At 35.0% G+C, this 13,511-nt stretch overlaps 1 pseudogene; it reads right to left on the bottom strand.

The window, feature by feature from the left end:
* Nucleotides 1–6,004: 6,004 nt before the first annotated feature.
* Nucleotides 6,005–13,098, bottom strand: LOC110607825 (annotated as a pseudogene).
* Nucleotides 13,099–13,511: the final 413 nt, after the last annotated feature.

Genomic DNA, 13,511 nt, shown 5'->3' with positions numbered 1-13,511 from the left:
TTTATGCATGTTTTATGGTATGTGCTAGTTGGGAGTAGTTGATATGCATGTTAGGTAAGTTTTGGGTGAGTTTTGCATGAAACAGAGTAGGGTTCTGCCCAACGGGCAAAACCAGGTTCGACCGCCGAAGGAAGATTCGGCCGCCGAACCCCTTGTGGAGACAGTTTCGGCTACCAAAGCTTGCCCCCGAAAGCTAGGCTTTCGGTTTAGAAAGGGACTTTCGGCCGCTGAAAGAGGGAGTTCGGCCGCCGAAAGTGTGTGAGTTTCGTCTCTGGATGAGACCTTCGGCCGCCGAAGGTGCCGCCGAACATGCATGAGTTTCGTCTCTGGAGAGGGGTTTCGGCCGCCGAACCTGCCGCCGAAAGTACCCTGTCCAGCTTTCTTTTGCATGTTTTATGTGATTGTTTTAGGATCGTTTAGAGGGTTTTTGGGGAGTTTATTAGAGATGTTCTTGAGTTCGTTTGGTCCCTCATTTGAATCCACCTGTGTAGGAACGAACCAGAGGAACCCCAGAGAGCAGCAGTGAGCGCTGCTTCAGAACCTGCAGAGGTAGTACAAAGTCAGCCAGAGGTGAGTGGAACTTCTCTTTTCAGAACTAAACTGCTTTGAGCATATATCATGCATCATAATGAGTCTAGTAGGATGATTGCATTAGTTTCACGAATATGCTGCATTGCATAATACGATGCGTATGAGGCTGTGGATAGACCAAGGCGACTCCAATAGCCCAAGCTCTGTTATTCTGTATGTAAGACCTGACTAGATCAGGCAGCAGAGATAGTAAGACCTGGCTGGGCCAGGCAGGCAGAGTTGTAAGACCTGGCCAGGCCAGGCAGATTGAGGTTGTAAGACCTGGCTAGGCCAGGCATCCTTTCAGTGGGATTTTTGGTGGTCATGTCTATCCCTGAGATGATGTGCTGTTGTGCATTGCATGAGATCATTATTTTCAAATCATGTTTTATAGTTCTGCTCATTGGGCTTGTATAGCTCATCCCTCTCCCCTATCCCCCAGGTTTGCAGGTTCAGAGTTCAGAGGGAGTCCAGCAGGGTATGGAAGAAGAAGAGTTATGTAATAGTTAGTGTGGACATGTAATTATAAAGAGATAGTGTACAGTGTATAGACTTATGCTTGACTTATAGAGTTGTAATCCCTTTTTGTATCCACATGATCATGTTATGTATGTTTTCTTTGATTGTGGATGTATATGAGATGTATATGAGATCACCAGGCTTACCATGATGAGTTATGAGTTATGAGATATAGTGCATGCACAGGTTAAGCCTTGGAGGAAAGAAAAGTTTTTATGAGTTGAGAGAAAATGTATGATCATGTGTGGGATTTCACAGGTACACAGACAGTATAGCAGGCTTACTACGAGTCCCGGCGACCTTAAGTCGATATGGATCCTAGTGCCGGTAACAGTTCGGTCTCTGGGCTGTTACAACGTGTCATTCTTTGTAACGACCCGAAAATCGGACCGCTACCGGCGCTAGGATCCAGGTCGGCTTAAGGCCGCCGGGACCCGTAGCAAGCCTGACATGCAACCTGTAAACCTGTACAATCCCATACATGATCAACAACATCCATAAAAATTAAAACTTTTCTTTCAATCAATCACCAAACTCAACCTGTACATGTCCTGAACATAGACATAATCATAAACATCGACCCCTCTGTGGGATCTCATCAATGCCCAAAGGCAAAATACAACATATGTTGAGTTGGTTTACATAATCATCATAAAAGGTCTAGGATCATGCATTAAAAGGGATACCTTAAACATAGATCAAGCACAACCTCTAATCCTCAATAACATTACATTACATAACTAGTCATAACTTTACATTTATCATGTCCACATTCTATCTATTACATACAAAGACTTCAAAACTCTTGCTGACCTCCTGGTCTACCCTGTACCTGCAAACCTGGGGAATTTGGGAGAGGGGTGAGCTACTAGAGCCCAGTGAGCAGAATAGTAAAAACATTTAAAAATATTTGCTATCATGTAATGCATTACATCACAGACAAGCCACATCAAGGGTAAACCTGTCACCAAATAGTCCCATATTAACTCTGTGCCAGGGCATAGTCAAAAGCTCACTGGACTTCCTGTAAACATAACATAACTTACACTGCCCCAGGGCCTTATTAAGCACCTGGTCTTGGTGTCCCATCTCTGTGCCAGGGCGTAGTCAAAGGCTCACTGGACTTTCTCAACTCTGTGCCAGGGCATAGTCAAAGGCTCACTGGACTTCCTGCCAGGGACTATTGGATCATCCAGCATTTACCCACATCAACAACATAATATGCAATGCAACATATTCGTGGTTTCTAATGCAACTAACCTAAAATATCTCATGGTATCCGTGATGCATGAACATGCTCAAAACTGATTTATTTTCTTGAAACATAAAGAGTTATTCTACTCACCTCTGGCTGAAGCTCTACTGACTCTGAAGTGACTGACTCACTGCTGGGGTCCTCGGTTCCTCGGGTCCAAACCTACACAGGTGGACTCAAATGAGGGACCAAACATACATGAACATAACTCTAAACTACTCCCCAAAAACCCCCTAGAACATCACGAAACATTCATAGAAAAACATGCAAAAGAAGGCTGGACAGGGCACTTTCGGCGGCAGGTTCGGCGGCCGAAAGTCCTTCCAGAGCCGAAAGTCAGGCAGGTTCGGCGGCACCTTCGGCGGCTGAAACTTCCAGACAGAGACGAAACTCATGCATGTTCAGCGGCACTTTCGGCAGCCGAAACTCCCAGACAGAGGCGAAAGTCCTCTTTCGGGGGCAAGCTTCGGCAGCCGAATGCTGCCTCCACAAGAGGGTTCGGCGGCCGAAAGTCCTTTCGGCTGCCGAACCTAGTTTCTCCCAAAGGGCAGAAACTTGTTTCAAACATGCACAAATGCCTCAAACTCAATACCAATATGCATTAGCTCAACCAAAACATGCATACAAGCTCCTAGGGGTCTCAAACTACCTAAAACTCCAACTACAACACATCAAGCAACACATCTACAAGCCACATTGCTCAAAACTCATCAAAAACCCATAAACTCAACATAAGCTACACATGCATTTTCTACCCCATGAACTTGCATAAAACTTGATTAAAACATAATGTAAGCTAGAGATCGACTCTTACCTCTTGAAGATCGAGAGTAGAGGCGATCTAACTTGGAGTTGGGAGAGATTTGAGTTCTTGAACCTCAAAGCTCCAAAACTTGCTCAAATGCTCAAAATCTTCAAAACAAAGGTAAAACTAATGAAAATCGCGAAAGATTTGAAGGAAAGGACTCTTTTATAGTGGCCGACGACGGGGGAAAAGCTCGCCTGTTTTCGGCTAAGGGACCCTTTTATAGTGGCTGGCCAGGCCACGTTCGGGGGCCGAATGTGCCTCCGCATGCATGCCATGTTCGGCGGCCGAACCTGGACTTCCCTCACTTATGCCTTCGGGGGCCTAAGGCACACCCGAAATGCATGCATGATCGGCGGCCGAACCTGGGTTTTCCTCCAAGGTTGTTCTCATGCAAAAACTCATTTCCTTTCAACTTAAAAAACATCAAATACTTTAAAACATTTTATGAAAACATGGTTCTACCCTTCTAGAGGTCTCCGATATCCGAGATTCCACCGGACGGTAGGAATTCCGATACCGGAGTCTAGCCGGGTATTACATTCTTTATTATGTTTTCGTGGTCTGACATGCCATATAGAATAACTATTTTTTTCTCTAAATAGGCTTGTTGGTATGAAAATCCAAACATTCTATGCCATTTTATAATTTAATCTAAAATCTTATTTTGTGGCACGGCATACCAAATTTTCAAACGTTTTAGCAATTTTTAATCAAAGGGTATTGTTATAATTTTTCATATTAAAAATCTCGATTGTCAAATTTTTATTTTCTAATACATTTTTTTAAACAAATTATAAGAAAAAAAGTAAAAATAGAATATATATTAGTGTTTTTCTATTGGACATTATGGAACATTAAAATCTTGTCTCTTGGTAGAGGGTGAGCTTACATGCTTTGTTTCTTATTTGATGAGTATACTATGACGTAGGGAATTCAGGCTTCAACATAAAAGGAGATATAAGTGTTTTGAATGAGATTTAAGAAATTATAAAATATAATTTGTATTATAATAAAATTTTCAAAACATTTGATAATTTGGCATGTTGTATTGAGAATTAAAGTTTTGGGAACAACTAGAAATTATATTTAACCATTAAACCAAATATACCCTTATTCTCCTGTAAAACTGCTACATATAGTATTAGTCCTTCAATTCTATTCTTAATACAATTTAACTCGATTAATCCCATTAATATAGTATTATTTCATTTTGTAGAAAAAATATATATTTTTAGTATATTTTTCCACTTCAATACAGAGAATATTTCTTTTCTATATATCATAAAAGACATATGAATAAACATTGTCTCTTTATATCTCAATATACACTTATATCTCCATACTAATTGAGATTAACTTATTTAATACCTTCACTAAAATTGCAATCTATTCAACACTTAAACTTATAAAAATGATAATAATTAAACACAAATTAGTCATATTATTGATGGTTTATAAAAAAAAAAGTAAAAATTGATCATACATTTTGTTGGTTGTGCACTAATTCTTACTAACAGTGTTATAAATTTTTATAAGTTGATAAAGTTAGAAGAATATATTGTTATTATTTTAATGAAAATTTGTAGTCCAATTAGCTAATTTTCAAGTACAGTTAATAATAAGTGAAACTATTTCTGACTTCTTTTTATAAATAATCCATTATATGGTTAATTTATATTTAATTTTTGCAGTTTTTGTAAGATTAAGGATTCAATAGATTACAATTATATTTTAAGTATTTAAAGTATTTAACGGGCAAATATGAAACGTATATAAGCTCAATTAAGTCTTTATACTTTTACTCGAGAACCAAATAAGTCAAATTTAAATTTTAGGTCAATTGAGCCTCTGTACTATTATTCAAGGATCACATAAGTCATCATTTAATATAATATTATTTTTTAATAACAAAATATTTTTTTAATAATAATATTTTTTATATGATAAAACTTCATTTTTTTTAATTTTAAAACTTATTTATTATGTCTTAATATTTTTTAAATTTTATGGTAACTAAAAAAACTAAGTTTAATATTTTTAAATTATAAAAAAATATTTTATTATTAAAACATAATATTATATTATATTGTTAGGACTTATTTGGCCCGCAACAAAAATACAAGGACTTAATTGGTCCTAAATTTGGAATTGCGCTTATTTGGTCTTGAGGAAAAGTATATAAACTTAATTGAACTTATTTCTAATATGAAATAATATAGTAGTGTAAGTGTAATTTTCTATAAAATAACGTATTCAACATATGTCAACTATAAGATAAAAAACAATTTACAGCCACTAATTATTTTTCCTCTCTCTCTCAAAATTCACTCAACTCAACCATTCACAATTTAGCCTAAGTGCATGCTACCCTATTTCCGTTGATTATTCTCCTTTTGTAATTGACTATTAGTTAAAAATAAGTTAAAATTAAACCCTTTAAATAATTTCTTCCTCATAAAAATTCTACTTAAAACTTTTAAAACAAAATTTAAACAGTAATAAACTTTCTATTGTATTTTGAACTACTAATTTTATTTAAATTAGCATCAACACCATATATGATAATGGGTTATATTATTAGCTTCAAACAACGGATAAAATTAATCATAATTTTGCTATGTAAAATAGAATGCCCCATAATAAAATATATTAGCAAATTTTTTTTTTTAAAAAAATAGCAATATTTGATTTCTTTTTTTATCAGTTAAAAAATTGTAACAACATGGTATGATTAAAAAAATAATAAATAATTTTTTTCTCAATAATTGTCGAATATTAATAGTAAGACAGCACTTAATGTTCCTCTATATATAATTAACTACAAAAAAATATGTAACAGTAGATGTGACTTTCTATTTGCATCCCTCTGGAATCTTCCCTACAATTGTTGGCTTAACATCAATGCATTCAGATTTTGCTGGGCCTTCAGGACCACTATATGTCAAGTCAATGTTCGCAAGTTCCACTTTTTCACATGGGACTCCACTGCTGCATATAAGTTGAACGGTAAGAGCAGTTGCAGAAGTTCCCTTTATATTTTTGAAGCTAACATCACTAATCTTCACTTTAGATGGTTCCTGGAAAAAAAAAAAGAGAAGAAATAATTATTTATACAAACAATAAGTAATTATCATATAATAATATATTGTTTTGGAACAGTTATCACCTTTTTATTGCATTTGTTCCATGGACAATACATTTGATCTACAATAATAGGATTGGAGACATTTTCCATAGTAATATCTTGGAAATGAATATTAGTTGCAGTATTAGGAAACATTGCAGGCCAAGTTTTAATTCTAACACCATTAGTTGTACCGGTGAGGGTGCAATCGGAAACAGTAATTCCGGAAACAGGATCTTCATTCTTATACTTCCCCAAGCTCCCTATGCTGATGCCATGACCAGGTCCACATGCCACTTTTGTGATTTTTAGATTTTCGATTCCATCACCAATAGAGATACAATTATCACCCGTGCCTATTTTTGCATTAGATATAGTCACTCCTTTTGATCGCCCAATATGAATTCCATCCGTATTAAGGCTACCTTCAGGTGTACTAACTTTGAAGCCTTCAAATGTGAAGTCGTCACATCCCAATACATTGACGTGAAAGTACTTGCTATTAAGAGACGTTATGTCACGAACTAAGCCTTTGGTAATGAAGTTAAACCTTATATTCTGATGAAAAATGTAAAGCAATAAAAGCATTTTAGAAAAGTTTTGGTACGTAATTACAATTTATGGTAAATTTAAATTAGTAACATTTTGTAATATCATGTAAACTAAAAAAAAAGTACCATAGGATGTTTCTTGCAACTTTTTGGATCTTTGTCACAAGATACTCCCTTCCATGCAACTTGTCCTTGACCATCTAAAGTTCCTTTTCCAGACAGTGTGAATTGATCAATATGGTTAAAATTAAACCAACCATCCCCCCTGCAAGCTCTGGTGAGGCTTGCACGGTTCCCTGAACTTCTACCTCTATTGCCCCTTTGCAAGGACCTGTAACATTCACTATACCTGCCAAGAATTTCCCTGCTGGAATCAATATTTTGCTAGATCCTGCTGCTGCGCAAGCCTCTTTCCAAGCATCTGCTATAGCCTAAAAGATAAATGAAAGAGAAAGGTAAGAATTTTAAGTTTAGCTAATATCCTAATATTCATGGGTGAATTATATGTTTATACCTTACTTGCATCTGCTTTTCCATCAGGTGCTGCACCAAATTTTGTTATATAAAAAACAGCTGGCTGTGCTTGAACAAGAGAGAAATTTATGAACAATAGAGATACAATTGAGAAAGTTATTTTAGTATCCAGTATTTTTTTTGTTTCCTCCCTTCTTTTATTTTTAATAAAGATTTTAGAATGATGGATTGATTTATCTTTCTACATGCTGCTTTATAAGTCTAAAATTTACCAAATTTAACTAAATACTAATAATATTTTATATATTTGGTATTAAGCAATTTTTTTAGAACCTCTATATTTGGAAACGTTGAATATTCTAAGCTAAAATTAGATTCCCAAAATGTACCATAGGCTATATCATCCAAATCTCATGTTGTGGTTATGATGACATGTAGATAATTTCTCATGTAATTCTTAAAGCTAAAGATTATTTGTTAGAGAAAGAGTTATGATTTTTTTTCACTTTTGATGTTTTAGTAAGATAATAAAGGACTGAAGAATAAAAAGAGAAAAATTATGTCTAGACTCTGAATTCTGAAATTAAAGGTGTAATACCCGGCTAGACTCCGGTATCGGAATTCCCACCGTCCAGTGGAAATTTCTGATGTCGGAGACCTCTAGAAGGGTAAAAGCATGTTTTTATGAAATATTTTAATGTGTTTTATGTTTTTAAATAAGAAGGAAAATGAGTTTTTGCATGAAAACAACCTTGGAGGAAAACTCAGGTTCGGCCGCCGAAACTCAAGATTCGGCCGCCGAACATGCATGCGCTTCGGGAGTGCTTTAGGCCCCGAAAGCATAAGTGAGGAAAGTCCAGGTTCGGCCGCCGAACATGGCATGCATGTGGAGGCACGTTCGGCCCCCGAATGTGGCCTGGCCAGCCATCTATAAAGGGGTCCCTTAGCCGAAAACGGGCGACCTTTTTCTCCCCATTGTCGGCCAAGGTGAGCTCTCCGCCATCCCTCACCAATCTTGAGTTCTTTCCTTCAAATATTTCAAGATTTTCATGAGTTTTCAAAATGTTTTGAAGTTTTTGAGCTTTTGAGCAAGTTTTGGAGCTTGAAGGTTCAAGGAGCTCTCCCTCCCCCATCTCCGAGTTTAGGTCGTCTCTCTCTCGATCTTTAAGAGGTAAGAGCCGATCTTAAGCTCATTGCATATTTTAAGTAAGTTTTATGAAGATTTATGGGGTAGAATGCATGTTTAGGTTTTTGCTGAGGTTATGTGCTTATTTTGTGTTTTGAGCAATGTATGTTGGTTTTGCTTGTTTGGAGTGTTGTAGATGGGGTTTAAGATGGTTTGAATCCCCTAGGAGCTTGTATGCTTGAGTATGTGTGTTGTAGAATAGGTTTATGCATGATTTGAATGGATGGGAGGCAAATGTGCATGAGGAGCCGAGTTTCTGCCCTTCTGGCAGAAACTAGGTTCGGCAGCCGAAGGACTTTCGGCCGCCGAACCTGCCTGGGAGGCCAGCCTTTCGGCTGTCGAAGCCTGCCCTCGAAAGAGGACTTTCGCCTCTGTCTGGGAGTTTCGGCCGCCAAAAGTGCCTCCGAATATGCATGAGTTTCGTCTCTGTCTGGGAGTTTCAGCTGCCGAAGGTGCCGCCGAACCTGCCTGACTTTCGGCTCTGGAGGGACTTTCGGCCGCCGAACCTGCTGCCGAAAGTGTCCTGTTCAGCCTTCCTTTGCATGTTTTCCATGGATGTTTTAAGGTGTTTTAGGGGGTTTTTGGGGAGTGTTTGTAGAGTTATGTTTAAGTATGTTAGGTCCCTCATTTGAGTGCACCTGTGTAGGTTCGGACCCGAGGAACTGAGGACCCCAGCAGTGAGTCAGCTGCTTCAGTCTTTGTCAGAGCTAGCTGAGGTGAGTAGAATAAACTCTTAAGTTTTAATGAAATGAAATATAAATTTTGAGCATGTGCATGCATCATGAATGCCATATGATATTTTAGGTTGGTTGCATTAGAAATCACGAATATGTTGCATTGCATATTATGTTGTTGATGTGGGTAAATACTGGATGATCCAATAGTCCCTGGCAGGAAGTCCAGTGAGCCTTTGACTACGCCCTGGCACAGAGATGAGAAAGTCCAGTGAGCCTTTGACTACGCCCTGGCACTAAATGGGACACCAAGACCAGGTGCCTAGTAAGGCCCTGGGGCAGTGTAAGTTATGTTATGTTTACAGGAAGTCCAGTGAGCCTTTGCCTACGCCCTGGCACAGAGATGATATGGGACTATTTGGTGACAGGTTTACCCTTGATGTGGCATGTCTGTGATGTGATGCATTACATGATAGCATGTATTTTTAAATGCTTTTACTGGGCTCTAGTAGCTCACCCCTTTCCCTACTCCCCCAGGATTGCAGGTACGGGTTAGACAGAGAAGTCAAGAAGAGTAGAGTCATGCTTATGTAATAGATAGAATGTGGACATGATAAATTGTATAATGATATAATGTTATGACCAGTTATGTAATGTAAAAAGGAATATTGAGGTTTAGAGATTGTGCTTGACCGAGTTTGTATGTTATCCCCTTTGATACATGATCTATAGAATGTTTGTTTTTATGATGTTTATGTTCAACCAAGCTTAGTGTATGCATGTTGAGTTACCCCATTGGAGCATTTGATGAGAGCTCCAGTGTGTGGGTTATGTTATGTTATGAGTATATACAGGTTATATGTCAGGCTTGCTACGGGTCCCGGCGGCCTTAAGCCGTTCTGGATCCTAGTGCCGGTAGCGGTCCGGATTTTCGGGTCGTTACAAAAGGAGTCATGGGCGTAATGAAATACACAAGGAAATAAGGAACAAAGTCTTGCTTAAACTCTAAGTCTCAGATGCACTACGTTATGGGCATAACATATCTAACGAAAGAAATCAGAGTCTAATTCCATATTTGACACACAATTTGATGATCCTTATCCGCAAAAACATATCAAACTCAATTGTTTTAGGAAAAATAAAGCACAAAATGTAAGTGAAATCATGGATATACCTAAATACACTTTTCCATCTAATTTTGGTTACTTGTATTTAGGCTAAACTAGGATTTTTAGTACTATACAAAGATGCTATATTGATATACAACATCATCTTTTACTCTTGATTAATTTTGGGAGCCTGAAAACATTTTTCTTATTGCATTTCAACCATAAACATATGTAGCTAAATTCTCTTTTTAGTTGAAGGATAATTGAAGTTTTAGTTCATTTAGTTGTGAGTTCTAATTGGTTTTATTATTTTCTTAATGTTTCTTGGTATTTATATTGTTTTTGTACCTATTATTTATTATTGTTCTATTGATTGTAGCATTAAGGTGTCATTGCTCAATCAATAGGATAATATATTATTATTCAAGTTGATTAAATTCATAATTATTTTAGTTTAATATGAAATTAGTGGTGAATTAGTTTAAGTAAAGCCTTCCTAAGGAACAAAATAATCAGACTAAAATGAATCGAGCTTTTGTGTTATTAGTTAGAATCAGGTTCTTCTAATTCCTCATGTAGTAATTGGATTAAATTATAATAGCGTCTCCTACTACTTTTCAAAAGCTAAAGCTAGTTAACGAACATCTCTTATCTAGTTTAAAAATTAAGATTGAGTGACTAAAGTTTCTTTGACATCTATAACTATTTTATCTATAAATAATTAGAAATTATTTTTGCATCTATGATCAACCAATAAGACTAAAACTGAGATTAAACTTTCAGTGAATTAATCTCATATTGATTTTCTCGCTTAAATCTAATTACTTTACTTCTTTTAGTTGGTTTAGGTTAATTCTCATTGAAGTAATTTTTAAATCCTTGCTTTTTAAAACTCCCATTTTATTTTTATTTTTATTTTGTCTTGCAAGTGAATTAACTTCCTTCCAATCTCTATAGGACAAACCCTGCTCACCACTATTGCAATTTAGTTTGATTTAGAAAAGTAGAAATTTATTTTTGGTGGCCTCGACACCTACTAAATCTTAGCGCCATTGCTAAGATATAGTTTTAATTATTTTAGTAATTCTTTTGAATGGCACATTCTAATCCTTTGGGTAGACTCAACTTCAAACAAGGAATCGAGAAAACCATGAGGAGGTTGAGAAAAGAGATCAAATCGAGATACAAAAATGTTTCATCCTCCAAGTCTAACAAAGAGGTATTGGTTGCTGTCGAGGGAACAAATCATGGGCACAGAAGAAACAATATCTGACCCAAACAACTCTTTTAATGAATTTGAAATTGAGAAAAATATGGCTAATAAGCAAGCAATCAATGATGTCAACAATGTTGTTGATTCCCAACCACTTTGTATCAACTATTAAGAACTAAGTGCAACATTTAAGCTAAAGTCATGATTGATTTATCTACTCCTTATCTTTTGAGGACGTGAAACGGAAGATCCTCATGGGTGCTTGAGTTCCGTATTGCATGCTCCAATATGAGACATAATGAGTTTTCAAAGAACATATTAAGCTGAGGGCCTTTCATTTCTCATTAGTTGATGATGCAAAAGATAGTTACATTACCCACCTTTAGGCTCAGTCACCACATGAGGAGAGAGGGCGAAATTATTTTTGGACCCACTTTTCTTGCTTTTAGAGTATCTGCAATTAAATATTAAATTTAAAGAAGCAAGAAAAGGAATACATAAACAAGAACATGAAAAATGTTGAGCCTATAGCTATCATCTGCATTTTAATTCGACTCTAAGTATAATGTCCTTCTTAATTCTTCTGAGCCTGTAGCTGATTTGACCTTATTTTTTCTATTTAAATGAAATTTATCTTTTAGAATTTATTATTTATTATGTTCTTTTTTAATTTTAAATTAATTGTTACATGAATAAGTTATTTTTTATTTACTATATATGTTGTATAATTAATTAATACTTTTTCTATTTCAACAAAAAATAACTTAATATATACCCATATTATTTATTTTATATAGGAAAATTAGTATGAGAAGTCAAAATTTGTAAGTCTTTCTGATTTTATCCAAATATTTAATTCTTAAAACTAAAGGCCAAATACCAAACATTTATTTATTGATTTTATCTAAATTTAAAAATTAAAGCTGGGAAAGTGTTTATATTTGCATGGTATAACACGTGTCATTCTTTATTATGTTTTCATGGTCTGACATGCCATATAGAATAACTATTTTTTCTCTAAATAGGCTTGTTGGTATGAAAATCCAAACATTCTATGCCATTTTATAATTTAATCTAAAATCTTATTTTGTAGCACGACATACCAAATTTTCAAACGTTTTAGCAATTTTTAATCAAAGGGTATTGTTATAATTTTTCATATTAAAAATCTCGATTGTCAAATTTTTATTTTTCTAATACATTTTTTTAAACAAATTATAGGAAAAAAAAGTAAAAATAGAATATATATTAGTGTTTTTCTATTGGACTCTATGGAACATTAAAATCTTATCTCTTGGCAGAGGGTGAGCTTACATTCTTTGTTTCTTATTTGATGAGTATACTATGGCGTAGGGAATTCATGCTTCAACATAAAAGGTGATATAAGTGTTTTGTATGAGATTTAAGAAATTATAAAATATAATTTGTATTATAATAAAATTTTCAAAACATTTGATAATTTGGCATGTTGTATTGAGAATTAAAGTTTTGGGAACAACTAGAAATTATATTTAACCATTAAACCAAATATACCCTTATTCTCCTGTAAAACTGCTACATATAGTATTAGTCCTTCAATTCTATTCTTAATACAATTTAACTCGATTAATCCCATTAATATAGTATTATTTAATTTTGTAGAAAAAATATATATTTTTAGTCTATTTTTCCACTTCAATACAGAGAATATTTCTTTTCTATATATCATAAAAGACATATGAACAAACATTGTCCCTTTATATCTCAATATACACTTATATCTCTATACTAATTGAGATTAACTTATTGAATACCTTCACTAAAATTGCAATCTATTCAACACTTAAACTTATAAAAATGATAATAATTAAACACAAATTAGTCATATTATTGATGGTTTATTAAAAAAAAAGGTAAAAATTGATCATACATTTTGTTGGTTGTGCAATAATTCTTGCTAACAGTGTTATAAATTTTTATATGTTGATAAAGTTAGAAGAATATGTTGTTATCATTTTAATGAAAATTTGTAGTCCAATTAGCTAATTT

This window comes from Manihot esculenta, chromosome 9 (genome assembly GCF_001659605.2).
Source record: "Manihot esculenta cultivar AM560-2 chromosome 9, M.esculenta_v8, whole genome shotgun sequence".
In the NCBI taxonomy this organism is placed as follows: domain Eukaryota; kingdom Viridiplantae; phylum Streptophyta; class Magnoliopsida; order Malpighiales; family Euphorbiaceae; genus Manihot; species Manihot esculenta.
The sequence above is the reverse complement of the archived record's forward strand: the minus strand, read 5'-3'. Positions and strand labels throughout refer to the sequence as shown.